Raw genomic sequence first — 14,252 nt, 5'->3', positions numbered from 1 at the left:
GCAAAAAACAAAGGCTACAACCATTAAAGTATGTGGGAGGGAAAAAGTCACCTGGACAAGGGTGACCAGAGCTCAAAAATTTACAGTGGACTTGTTTCCTAATTTGGCCGGAGCAGGATTATACAGGTAGTTGCCAATATTTGATTATCTCATTAGGGTCCATGAGCGACTGTGCTGCCTGAATGAGTAATTGTTAAGTACTCATGATGAATTGCTTGAGTTTGTTGGTTTCAATACTGTACCATCATGGGGATGAGGGGACCGAAGTCCACAGGCTTGGCCACGAGTCCTCTCGTCTCTGATCCTCACAGTTGCCCTGGGACGTGGCCTGGGGAATGGCCATCTCCATTTCGAGGACAGGAAGTTCAAGTGTGGAGAGGTGTTAAAGTCACGTTTGGCCGTAAGGACTGAGCTCTGGGTTCTTGTCACCCCTGGGGGAGCAGCACACCAACTACCCCTTCATTCTCTCTTCAGCCATTCATTCTTTCTTTTGGCAAACACTTGCTGAGCGTCTGCTCTCTGGAGCTCGTGTTTGGTGCTGAGGTGGAAGATGAGGTGTAGGCACTGTTCTCAGAGCCCAGCCTGGGGTCTGAGGGTCTGAGCTGTGGAGGTACTTAAATGGGTACTTAACTGGGCAGGGGAAGATTTAGGAGTCAGTGGTTGCAGATGGCTGTTGCCCTTTTTCTCCCGGATGCTGTCCTATTGCCTTCCCCTGCGTGAGTCCAGACCCTACTGTGGGCCTGGCTTGTTGTGGTTCTGTGCTTGGCTTCTCAGAACAGCTATGTGGGCGGCTTAAGAGGTGAGCGGGAGATGCCCCATTTCTCACCCCCAGGGCTCTCCTCAGCTTCCAGAGCAGGACATTCAGATGCAGGCCCCTGGAGAAGACAGGCTCTCACAATAGAGGCTTCTCAGCTGTGCCTGCTTCTTCAGACCCAGGTTCTGATTCCTGGAACCAACAAGAGTGTGTCCTGGAAACTAGCTCAGAAGAGATGTAGGGAGAAGCACTATAGAAGGGGAACAAGGAGCAACAGCCCCCAGAGCAATGATCTCCACTAGGATTTTCCCCGAAGACCATACTCCCAAATATTTCTTTGCTTATACTTTCCATGGACATATATATATTTAAATCTCTCTTGTCTACAGCCGCCGGATGAATTGTGCCAAAACACACTTTCACGGTTTCAAAGAGCTTTCTTTCATGGTTCTCTAGAGCCTATGGGCTGATGGCCAGAGTCAGGCATTCAGGACCCACCCCAGTCTGGCTTTGGGCCCCTTCTTCCCTGTGCATTCAAGTCAGGACATGTGCTGACCACTGCACAGGCTCTGAGATACATGGAGAGGTTTTTCCCTATGAAATTGAGCACTGCATGCATTCTCAAGCGGGGGGCCTCGTTGTGACCTCACCCCAGGTCTAGACATTCTCTATGACCCCAGCAAGTCCCTTTTTCTCTCTTTGGCCCCTCGCTGGTCCTGCCTTCCCTGCAGCCTCCATTGCTCCTTTGTCCTGTGTCCTCCTGTTTTTACATCTCAGGCTTCTCATCTTGGCCCAGTGGTACGCCAGGTGAGGCTTCTGCTCACTGAAGACAACCCTATACAGTTGGCCCCTGATGGGGCCTCTCTCTTCCCAGGTGCTATGTGGGTGGAGTGAGGCTCTGGCGCCCTCTTGTGGTCAAAAATGCTCACAAGCATCGCACAGGTATTTTCCTCTTTTGGTCTTCCAAGGGGAACTGCCCGGCAGGGCTCTCTAGGGTCCATTTGCTCTGGGCTGTCTGGGAGCCTCTGTTCTGACCAGTGCTCTCAGAGGCAGAGTCAGCAGTCAGTCACAGACATGTATAGAGCACCTACTCCATTCGTACCTAGTTTATATTCTAGATAGCCAGTCCCTGCACTGGCACTGGGGATAGAAAGTGAGTCTGAGGTCCGAAGAAATTGGATTCACCCCCCACTTAGTTCACGGATGGAGAAACCTCAGCACTCAGAAGCAAAGAGATGTGCCCAAGTTCATTCATTTATGCAGACCTGACATAAAACTCAGGTGTCCTGACTCAGTTTCATAGACGATACAGTCAGTTACCTGCATCCCTTTCCATCTCACTGATTAAAATCCCAATATGTCCATAGTCATAAGCCAGGAATGGCACAGAGTTTAATAACCACAGTTGATATTTTCAGAGCTTATATATCTGAGACACTTTTTACCCACTGGAATGGCAGGGCTAGACCTCCCTGGGAGTTCTGATTTAGATGGTTTCCTTTCAGTGCACTCTTCCCAGATGTTGCTCTATCAGCACTGCCAGGCGTTGATCTCATCTGTGTGGACCTTGCTGGTCCTTGCCCAGATGGGGTGTTTCTGTAGGGCCTAGGTCATGCAGCCCTCACTCACCAGCATAGTCTAGGGCACCTGGTGGTACCTAACACAAGCCTGCTAACTGGCTCCTTCACTTTTGGGACACATAGCAGGCAAGTCTCTTCTCTCTGGACATGTGTCCTCATGGGAATGCAGCCTCAACAAAGGTTCCCACCCTGTGAAAGCAGTCAGAGCTCTCTGAAGGTGCTGTGTGCTGCCATATATAACAGGTGATGGCTTTCTTGTCTCCAAAGGTCTTTAGGCATATGTTTGCTGGTGGGGATGTTCCGGAGGTGAGTCAAGCACTGGATGGCTGGTTGGCCCATGTCCTGATATTTTTTGACTTTGTTCTCCATCGTGACGTGCCCACCTTAGGAGCTTCCAGCAGGGGGTGATGGGACTGAGGGAGGCAGCCTGGATGACTGGGTGGCCGGAGAGCTCACTCCCCACTGAAAGGGGCCGGAGCTTCTCCTCAGCTCCAGTCAGCTTCTGGTCAGCAGGATGGGTACCCCATGTGGCTTGATGTTTTGATTTTTCAAGAGAAACTGGATATTAAGACTTTAATGTGAAAATTCATGATTCTGGATGTTGGCAGCTAACCAAAATTTAAAACTGTTGCATAGGCTAAACCATGGTCCATTTGCTGTCGGGTTGCAAGTCAAAGACCTTCTATTCAATTGTTTTCACTTTGCGAAGTGAGTCTAGGGACAAAAACTGCCCCCAGGTTCGCGGTTACCCATGTGTTTGGCCCCCTCCTCTCCCTCCCTTTTTCTCTTCTTTTACTACAGAAGCAACTTTGGGCATCTTTCCCTGTACAACATCAATCCGGAATCTCCCTGTGGGGAACTAGAATTCAGCTTTGTTGTGACACTGTATCGGCAGTGCCTCCAGAGGCCACCAGGGGGCAGGGACAGGGTGCAGAAAATGATTTGTTTTGGCGGGCGAGTGAGGATTGTGATCACGTTCTGCCAAGGTTGCAGGTCTGTCTTGAATCCAGGTTTGGGTGTTCAGGAAGGCATCTGGGGTCGTTCCCTGGGGATGCAGGGTAGCTCGCCATTCCCTGCCTCACCTCCCAGTGGGTGCTATAGCCCCACCTGTGTATCATTGGAGAAATGTTCTACCTGGGCTTCCTGCCCTCAGCACCCTGCCCAAGCTGCTTCCTGCCTCACCTCCCAGTGGGTACTATGGCCTCACCTGTGTATCATTGGAGAAATGTTCTACCTGCACCTCCTGCCCTTAGCTCTCTGCCCAAGCTGCTTCCCATGTACCACAATCCCCCCAACAATCGCTGGTGTCAGATTGATGTGCCTAAACCCACTTTGCACAGGCTTTCTCAAGAGCCCTCAATGGCTCATCATCATATACAGCTTTCAGATGTGCTGTGTCAAGATGCGGATCCTTGTTAAGTAAAGGAGAGTGGAAGGAGCTTTCCTGTCATCTTAATTGTAATCATAAGGGCAAGCCTTGGAATTCCAGTTTCACAGATAAGGAGATTGAAGCACAGAGAGAAAGTGACCAATTCAGCCATCAAGCAGAACTCATATTTTCTGACCATCCTTGCTAGGTAGTAAAAGGGATATAAAAACTTGAAGATACGGTCCCCATCTTCAAAGAGACTACAGCTTGTTAGGAAAACACGATACACATGTACAAAAGGTAACTCATTCTCAGAAGCTTCCAAATGGATAGTAGAGGCGATAATAACAGCAAGAGCTCAGAGAGAGGTCCTTGCACCTAAAAGGTGGGAAGACTTTGCAAAGGCAGCAGTGATCTTCACGCTTGGGCATGTGTACGCCTAGAGACAAAAAAAGGCTTTTCTAAGGGTAGGTGGCGGGATTGTGTTGAAGGGAATCCATTTCCAGAAACACATCATCAAGAAGTACTGTTCCACACCTGAGAATGCCCCGCCCCGTTTCCTTTTCCCGATGTCTTGCCTCCCACTTCACAGAAGAAAGGTGTGATCGTTGTGCTGTTCACCCACTTTCCCTGTTTCCCTCCTTCCAGGTCCTTTTCCACCTTTTAGAAGTTAGTTGTGGCCATGTGACTTGCTTCGGCCAGTGAAATAGGAGCAAAAGTGTGTCTCTTCTGGGTGGAAGCATTTAAGAGCCAGTGTGTGATTCTTCTTCTTACTTTCTCTCTGCCATGGTGACCGATGACATTTCAGATGGTGGAATCTGGATCCCTGAGGGATGATGGCATAGATCAGAACCTCCAGCTGACCTGCAGTGGACATGTATCGTGAGTTGGGGGTTGGGGTGGAGAAGAAGAGAGCCTTTATTGGTTTAAGGAACAGATTTTGAGGTTGCTTAGCATAACTTCGCCTATACTACGTAAAGGACTTATCTCCCGCCCATCCTAAATCTTATTTTGGTATGTTGCCTCGGTGCGTAAAATTCTCTGAGGCTCCAAAATTTAAAATAGTGATTTCAGGACTTCCCTGGTGGTCCAGTGGTTAAGACTCTGTGCTTGCATTGCAGGGGCGTGGGTTTGATCCCTGGTCGGGGAAGTTCCACATGCCACACAGTTCAGGCAAAAAAATAAATAAAATTTAAAAATAAATAAATAAGTGATTTCAATATTGAGAAGGTAAATGACTCAAAATGACTGGGCAAATAAATCCTTTTGCAAATCAAAGATGTTGCAATATTTTGCTTTTAACAGTTGAAGGAGGTGAAACAAATTCAGTTGTCACCTGCTGGATGATTAGGTGCTACTGAGTGGCTCGGCTGGAACTTCTCCCACTCCCACATACTTATTTATGTGAACAAGATTTCTCAGCATTTACATCTATAAAAATGAAATGTGGAAATAAAATTGGTGCTGATCACTGTCTCATCCCAGCATGTATACATCTATCTCAGTATGAGTTGTATTTCCTATAAAATTCTACTTCTAATGTTTAATAATTCCCCATCAACATTTGCAATATATATTTGTTGTTTTGACAGTGAACTAATGATCATTATAATGATAAGTCAATCCAGAAGAAAACTTTCAAATCTAGAGCCTTATGGTCACAAAAAAGAAGAAAAGGATACAAATTTAATTTTTTAAGCTCCTAAAACATAATTTATTGAGGTAAAATTCACATAACTAAAAGTAACCATTTTAAAGTGAACAATTCAGTGGCATTTAGTATATTCACAATGTTGTGCAATCACTGCTTCTATCTAGTTCCAAAGCATTTCCATCACTCCAAAGAAAAACCTCATACCCATTAAACAGTCACCCCCATTCCTTCTTCTGCTCAACTCCTGGCAACCAATAATCTGTGCTCTGTCTCTAGATTTATCTCTTCTGAACATTTCCTATAGATGGAATCATACAATAATGTGACCTTTTGTGCTTGGATTCTTACACTTAGCATAATGTTTTTGAGATTCATCCAGTCAGTATAATGTTTATAGCATGTATCAGTACTTCACTCTTTTTTTTTTTTTTTTTTTTTTTTGCGGTATGCGGGCCTCTCCCTGTTGTGGCCTCTCCCGCTGCGGAGTAACAGGCTCCGGACGCACAGGCTCAGCGCACGGGCACAGCCGCTCCACGGCATGTGGGATCCTCCCGGACCAGGGCACGAACCCACGTCCCCTGCATTGGCAGGCGGACTCCCAACCACTGCGCCACCAGGGAAGTCCCAACTTCACTCTTTTTTATGGCTGAAAAATATACCATTGGATGTATATACCACAGTTTATTCATTCATTACAGTTTTATATTATATATATATTTATTTATGGTAGCAAAGTGTGGTTTGATGATCAATAAGAGATTTTCAAACATAAACTATATATTACATTAGGATAGCATTATGCGGGGGGGGAATGGAAAGAAAATATGAATTCAAGGAGAAAAATCAATGATGTAAATTTTCCTTTGTTAAAGAAGAGCTTACTTATGTATTTTGCAAATGCTTGATGATGGGTATCAAACCACTGTGATTCCACTGGATACATTTAATACAAGTTTTATTTTTAAATGTTAATATTTCCAATATACCAGAAATCGCATCCTTTGCAACTATTTAAACCCGGTTGGAAAAAAACATTTTTTTTCTTATTTAAAAATTTCAAGAGAATACATAGTTTTTTTAAAAAACAGCTTTATTGTGGGGTACATCATTTAAAATTTTGTTTACAGTGTACGTGAGCTAAATTATTGAAAGACTACTGTCTTGAAGGATGGGCTGGATTTGGCTTCGTAGAGCAGGAGGAGGAGGAAGAGAAAGGCATTGTGGGTAGGAAGAAGAGAGAAAAGGTACACAAGCAGAAAGAGGGTGTGTTCAGGACACTGTGACTGGAGGAGAGTAATCTGAGATAAACTGGGAAGGTAAACTGAGGTCAGACTAACAGTTACTAGGCTAAGGCATTTCTATTTCTTTTTTTTTTTTTTTTTTTTTTGTGGTGTGCGGGCCCCTCTCACTGTTGTGGCCTCTCCCGTTGCGGAGCACAGGCTCCGGACGCGCAGGCTCAGCGGCCACGGCTCACGGGCCCAGCCGTTCCGCGGCACGTGGGATCTTCCCGGACCGGGGCACAAACCCGTGTCCCCTGCATCGGCAGGCGGACTCTCAACCACTGCGCCACCAGGGAAGCCCCATTTCTATTTCTTGTTCATTTTAATTATGCAAGTTTTGTATGATTATAATCTCCTTATACAAAAGTAAAACTTTATGGTCAGACTTGGGGCCATCTCTTCCATTTCTGGTCCCCTCCCTACCTCCCCAGAGGTGACCTTTAGCTTTCAGTTTGGTGTTGGCTTTCTCAGCTGTGTTTCCATGGATTTGCACTCACATGCGGCAAGTCTCTTCATGAGACAACACCTAGACCGAGGAGTTTCATTCAGCTTTGTCATGGGATCAGCAGCAACTGCTGTCTCGGGAGACTATGGCTTCAATTTTCTTTTTCAAAAGGCCAGAAATGGAGTTTTTTTTTGTGAAATCTCTCAGTATTGGCTCAAAACCTTCTTAAGCGCTGTGCTTACCAAACAAGGCATGTGTCTGCAGGATGCATTTGGCTTGTGGGCTGCTAGTTTGTGATCTCTGCTTTACGGCGTCTTGCTGGAAGGCAGAGCACTGGCCTGTCATATAATCTCTTAGCATGCCGCTTGGCGCTAAGATCTAAGTGGTCATGAAGGGTTCTGGGCTTCTTAGGGGGATGCTGTGGGAATGGTTGACCTCACTTTCCATGTCCAGTTCCCACCCCCTTTCCAACATCAAGCTAGTAACAGAGCCCTGCCAGGAAGCTGGGAGCTTAGCAGAAGCTTCCAGAAGCATCCTTGTAAATCCAGGAAGTCAGCCAATCTAGACTCACTAGAAGCCAAGACTCCTCCAGGGAGTTGGACCTAAGGCCTCCAGTGTCCTTCTCTCAGGCGCTGGGGCAGGTTCTTACACCTCTCCCAAGACACAGCCCAGTGGGAATGTAGACTGGTGACTGTTTCTCAAAGGGCTTTGTCCTGTGACTAAAGCCAAGCAAGGCAGTCAGACAAAAATGAACACACACACACACACACACACACACACACGCGTGCGCGCACACACACACTGTCCCCAGCACTTCCAAGACCTTTTCCCACGCAGCTCCAGGGCAGCCGGAAGGGCAGCTGGTCATGGGAATGGACCCGCGGTCCCCTCCCCCAGTGGAAGCTCCATCCTGCTCCATTCACTCCCGCCATGCAAGCCCCGGCCCCCTCCACCCGCTTACTACTTCCTGGGAAGGAAATAGCTGAACAATGCGGCAGATCAGAGAATGGGCACCAGGCCCAGTGCCCAGGACTGGTCCTTGGCAGGCTGTGGACTCCCACCCCTGGCTGCCCTTCTCCACCTCACACCCTGCCCCCTCAGCTGGTTTCCCTGAAGGCTGGCCTTCCTCAGACCTTTCTCCCCACCTTCTCCCCATCCCCATGGAACTTCAGGTGGCTGACAACTCTCTCTCCTTCCCCACTGTGTGGTAGCCACTGGTTGTCACCCTCCCACTTGGGTATAATTCCTAGTAGGAGGGGCTGAAGTCAAGCTTTGAGAGAGATTTTGGCCAGCGGGGGTGGGTGGGAAGAAAAGGTCATTTTTTTTCTCAAGTTTTTCTCCAGACGTGGAAGCAAGTCCTGCAAATGGAGACTGTACTGGAACCGTGCGCCCTGAGGTCTCATTCTCCCCTCCAGACAGAGCCATCTCTGCTGGGCGGAAGAGGGTGGAAGTGTTCGCAGGCCTGTGGATTTCCAGTTTCCAGGGGCTGGGAAGTTGGTGGGAACCACGACTTTTTTTTTCCTGTTGGTCTAAAATAATGTTCTGCCTGGGCCCGAAACCCCACGCCCCAGGCAGCCCTGCTCCTTGCTGCCTGGCTCCCGTCCTAGTGCTTTCAACTGCCTCGCCTTCCGCCAGGCATTTCCTGGCCTGGGAGCCAAGGGGAAGGGTTCCTCACAAATCTTTTGCTGCGTCTGAAAGCCAGCCTCCCCTCTCTTCCCTGGATCCTGACTCCGGGAGTGGGATGGAAGCAGCTACTGAGTAGGTGACAATAGGCTGATCTCCTGCCACACCCAGTGTGGTTCCAGAACATGGTGAGATGAGCCCTGAATCCCAGTGGCTTTCCCTTGACAGTTGGTTTCACCCTGTAAAGTGATTTCTGCCCCTGTGTAGCTCAGCCAGCTACACGTGTTCGCTTGGAAACCTAAACTGTCTTGAGAGCAGGAGAGAGCCCTCAAGAGCCCACTCCCAGCCTTGAATGTTAGGTGAGAAATGGAGCCACAAAGAGCACGGGTGCCCTGCCCAAGGTCAACAACCAGCCAAAGGTGGGGATTGGGGTCCTCAGGTTTTCTGACTCTTAGGCAAAGTCTCTCTGCAATCTTCTACGACTTTCTAAGGCAGTTTTGGCATAACCCTGGGAGGGGATGGAAGAGAAATGCCAGTCTCTTGGTATCCTGATCGTCTTGCTTGGGCTTTTCCGACCCTTTCTTTTGGTTGCATTTTTCAGTGCCTCAGGCTCTATTTCCACCTTGAAAAAGTGGTATGTGAATTGTCTTTGTTCTTAGCAGAGAACCTGATGTGAATTCTTCTGCACTCCTGCACTCACAAGCTGGGTAACTCACTCTTTTTTTTTTTTTTATTTGCGACACGCGGGCCTCTCACTGTTGTGGCCTCTCCCGTTGCGGAGCACAGGCTCCGGACACGCAGGCTCAGCGGCCATGGCTCACGGGCCCAGCCGCTCCGCGGCATGTGGGATCTTCCCAGACGGGGGCACGAACCCGCGTCCCCTGCATCAGCAGGCGGACTCTCAACCACTGCGCCACCAGGGAAGCCCTCACTTTTGCATTGATTATGCTGTCTGCATTTGCTTCCTAATTGTTTCATACTTATAAACCATGTCTCTCCAATCAGACTGTAAGCTTTTGTGCTTCACAAAAGATTCATGGAATTCTACCATGATAAAAGAAATTCACTGAGTGCCTACTATGGCCCAGGCTCTTTGCTTCTCACCCTTATGGAGTTTTCAGTTGAAAGGACACAAGACACTTTGCACAAGGAAACAACTGACTAAATGATTACAGATGTGATAGTTGCTGTGAAGGAAATGCCCAGGGTACAGTGATGCTCCCAAGGGCTCTCTGAGGAGGTTGTGTTTCAGGTGCAGTCTCAAGGATGGGGAGCCAGCCTGGTGGAGATCTGCGGGGAGTGTGGTCCAGGCCAAGGAGTAGTAGGAATAAATGGCCTGAGCCAAAAAGCAGTGTGCCATGTTTAAGACCTTGAAAAAGAGCCAGAGTCACTCCGGGAAGGAGAGGGCATGGGATGCAGCTGGAGGGTAGGAGGGCTCAGATCCTGAACAGTCTCCTGTGTAGGAGAGGTGAGGAATTTGGATTTTTATTACAAGTGAGATAGGAAGCCATTGGAGGGTTTAAAGTACAGTAGTGACACAATCTATATTTTTATTAATTTTTTAATTTAAAAAACGATTTTTAATTATTTAATTTATTTTTGGCTGCATCGGGTTTTGTTTTTTTTTTAAACATCTTTATTGGGGTATAATTGCTTTACAATGGTGTGTTAGTTTGCATCGGGTTTTAGTTGCAGCACGTGGGATCTTCGCTGAGGCATGCGGGATCTTTCATTATGGTATGTGGGCTCTTCGTTGTGGTGAGCAGGCTTTTCTCTAGTTGTGGCATGCGGGTTTTCTCTTCTCTAGTTGTCGTGCATGGGTTCCAGAGCGCGTGGGCTCTGTAGTTTGCAACACGTGGGCTCTAGCTGAGGTGCGCGAGCTCAGTAGTTGTGGCATGTGGGCTTAGTTGCCCCGCGGCATGTGGGATCTTAGTTCCCTGACCGGGGATCAAACCCACGTCCCCTGCATTGTAAGGCAGATTCTCTACCACTGGACCACCAGGGAAGTCCCTATAATTTTTAAATACTTAAAATATTAATTACGCTGGCTGTTTTGAGGGGAATGGATTGGAAGATGGCAAGAAAGGAGACAACGAGACTTTTAGGGGGCTGCAGTAATCTGCGCAAAAGATGGTGGTGAATTGGCTCAGGGTTGAAGAGATGGAGGATACATATACTCCTTTTGGAGACAGAAATGACAGGACTTGATTTTTAAATGTTTTATTTATTTATTTTTGGCTGTGTTGGGTCTTTGTTGCTGCGCACAAGCTTTCTTCTAGTTGCGGTGAGCAGGGGCTGCTCTTCTTTGCGATGTGCGGGCTTCTCATTGCAGTGGCTTCTCTTGTTGCGGAGCACGGACTCTAGGCGTGCGGGCTTCAGTAGTTGTGGCATGTGGGCTCAGTAGTTGTGGCTCACAGGCTCAGTAGTTGTGGCTCATGGGCTTAGTTGCTCCCACGGGCATGTGGGATCTTCCCGGACGAGGGCTCGAACCAGTGTCCCTTGCAGTGGCAGGTGGATTCTTAACCACTGTGCCACCAGGGAAGCCTGACAGGACTTGTTATGATGAGTTGGATGACAAGAGGGGGCCAGTGAGGAAAAGAGAGGACTTGTAACAACACCTTGGTACCTGCCTGAGTAATTGGATGGTAGTGGGGTCATTTAAAGAGATGGAAATGAGGCTTCCCTGGTGGTCTGGTGGTTAAGACTCCACGCTTCCACTGCAGGGGGTGCGGGTTCAATCCCTGGTCAGGGAACTATGATCCCACATGCTGTGCTGTGTGGCCAAAAAAAAAAAAAAAGTAGATGGAAAAGATGGGGAAGCCCTGGGAAGGACCAGGTTTGAGGTGGCAGGTAGAATTAAGGGTTTGGGCATGTAAGGTTAAAGCCATTTAAAAGAGATGTCAGGCTAGTCTTGTCATGTCATGTCATATGACCATATGTCTGTAACTTAAAGGAGGATTGTAGGCTAGAGACACGGATTTGGGAGCCAGCAGACTAGGATGATAATGAAATCCATGGGAATGAATGAGATTACCTAGGGATATAGGGAAGGGGGTCCAGAACTGGATCCTGGGGAAATTCAACCTTTAGAGGACAGGTAGAGTTGGTGAAACTGAAAAGGACATTTAGACGAATCAGCCAGAGAGCCACTTGGGAGAGTGTCATGGAAGAGAGGAGAGTGTCCCAGGAGGGAAGGAGAAGTCAACTCTTAAGCATTCCTGAAGTCCACAGGACAGAAAGCCAACTCTGGATTTGGCCTCTTAGAGATCAGAGGGGACCTACACATGAGCAGTCTTTGCGGAGTGGTGGGGTGGATGTCAGATTGGTGTGGTTTGAGATTTATTGTTTTTGTTGCTATTATTATTATTGGTTTTGTTTTTTAATTTTTTCTCAATTTTTTTTTTTTTTTTTTTTGCGGTACGCGGGCCTCTCACTGCTGTGGCCTCTCCCGTTCTGGAGCACAGGCTCCGGATGCGCAGGCTCAGTGGCCATGGCTCACAGACCCAGCCGCTCCACGACACGTGGGATCCTTCCAAACCGGGAAGAATCCGTGTCCCCTGCATTGGCAGGTGGACTCCCAACCACTGCGCCACCAGGGAAGCCCCCAATTTTTTATTTATTTATTTTTTGGCTGCACCATGCGGCGATCTTAGTTCCCCGACCAGTGATTGAACCCGGGCCCTGGCAGTGAAAGCTCGGAGTCCTAACCACTGGACCACCAGGGTATTCCCCCCGTTTTGCTTTTTAAATTAAAAAAAAATTATTATGGAAAATGGCAAACATTCACGTTAAAAGCGTGATTCCACAGTTATCAAGGCATAGCTATTGGTTAGCTATGACTTGATAACTGTCATAGCTATCCTCTCCCCTCATATTCTTTTGAAGCTAATCTCAGGCATATCATTTCATCCATAAATATATCAGTGTATTTCACTAAAAGACTAAAAGACCCAGATTCTTTTAAAAATAATACAATTGGGACTTCCCTGGTGGTCCAGTGGTTAAAACTCTGTGCTTCCACTGCAGGGGGCGTGGGTTCGATTCCTTGTTGGGGAACTAAGATCCCACATGCCGCACAGCACGGCCAAAAAATTTTTTAAAAAAAGAAGAAAGAAAAAAGAAAACAATATGATTATCAGATCTAAAAAATATCTAATAATTATCTTTTTAATTGAGACATAATTGACATAAAATGTTGTATTGGTTTTAGGTGTACAACATAATGATTTGATATATGTATAAAGTGGGAAATGATTACCAGAATAAGTTAACATCTATCACCACACATAGTTAAAATTTTTTTTCTTGTGATGAGAACTCTCTTAGCAACTTTCAAATATACAATACAGTATTGTTAACTGTAGTCACCGTTGCTGCTGACTGAAGAAAAAATACAACCTAAAAGTTGTGAGTTATGTTTTATTTGGGGGCCTACTAAGGACTATAGCCTGGGAGCCAGCCTCTGAGATGGCTCTGAAAAACTGTTCCAAAGGGGTGAGGGAGGAGCCAGGATATATAGGAGTTTTGCTGGCGGTGGGGGGCGGGGAGGGACAAAAAAACAAAAACCCATGTAGGGACTTCCCTGGTGGCGCAGTGGTTAAGAATCCTCCTGCCAGTGCAGGGGACATGGGTTCAAGCCCTGGTCCGGGAAGATCCCACATGCTGCGGAGCAACTAAGCCTGCGAACTACAACTACTGAAGCCCGCGTGCCTAGAGCCCGTGCTCTGCTACAAGAGAAGCCACCGCAACGAGAAGCCCGTGCACCGCAACTAAGAGTGAAGAGTAGCCCCCGCTCGCCGCAACTGGAGAAAGCACGTGCACAGCAACGGAGACCCAACGCAGCCAAACATAAATTAATTAATTAAAAAAAAAAAACCTGAACCATGTTGTTGAATGTCAAAGGATTACTGCTAATCATAAAAAAAAAAAAGGGGTCTCAAGTTAATTATTTTAGTATTTTTCTGCATATGGGAAGATGTAAGAGTCTGGGCTCATTGAAATTACTCTTTAGATAACGCATCTCAACTATCTAGGGCCAGTATCCTGTTTTTCTCATTCCTGAATTCCCCGCAGGGTGCACTGTCAGGGGTGTGTGTGTGTATGTATGTATATTTTATTTTATTTTCACTATTTTATATATTCTTTTTTTTAACATATATTTTAAAAATTTTTATTTATTATTTTTGGCTGCATTGGGTCTTCATTTTTGAGCATAGGCTTTCTCTAGTTGCAGCGAGTGAGGGCTACTCTTCATTGCAGTGCATGGGCTTCTCATTGTGGTGGCTTGTCTCATTGCAGAGCAGGGGCTCTAGGCGCATGGGCTCAGTAGTCATGGCTCGCGGGCTCTAGAGCGCAGGCTCAGTAGTTGTGGCGTGTGGGCTTAGTTGCTCCGCAGCATGTGGGATCTTCCCGGACTAGGAACGAACTCGTGTCCCCTGCATTGGCAGGTGGATTCTTAACCACTGTACCATCAGGGAAGTCCCTGTATGTATATTCTAAACAGTTGGTTTGTTTGAATCACTATCTAAAAAGGGCCACTGGTTACAT

The sequence above is a fragment of the Aethalodelphis obliquidens genome, unplaced genomic scaffold, assembly GCF_003676395.1.
Source record: "Aethalodelphis obliquidens isolate GAN/ISIS:26980383/991018 unplaced genomic scaffold, ASM367639v1 scaffold26, whole genome shotgun sequence".
In the NCBI taxonomy this organism is placed as follows: domain Eukaryota; kingdom Metazoa; phylum Chordata; class Mammalia; order Artiodactyla; family Delphinidae; genus Aethalodelphis; species Aethalodelphis obliquidens.
Note: the sequence above shows the minus strand (reverse complement) of the source record.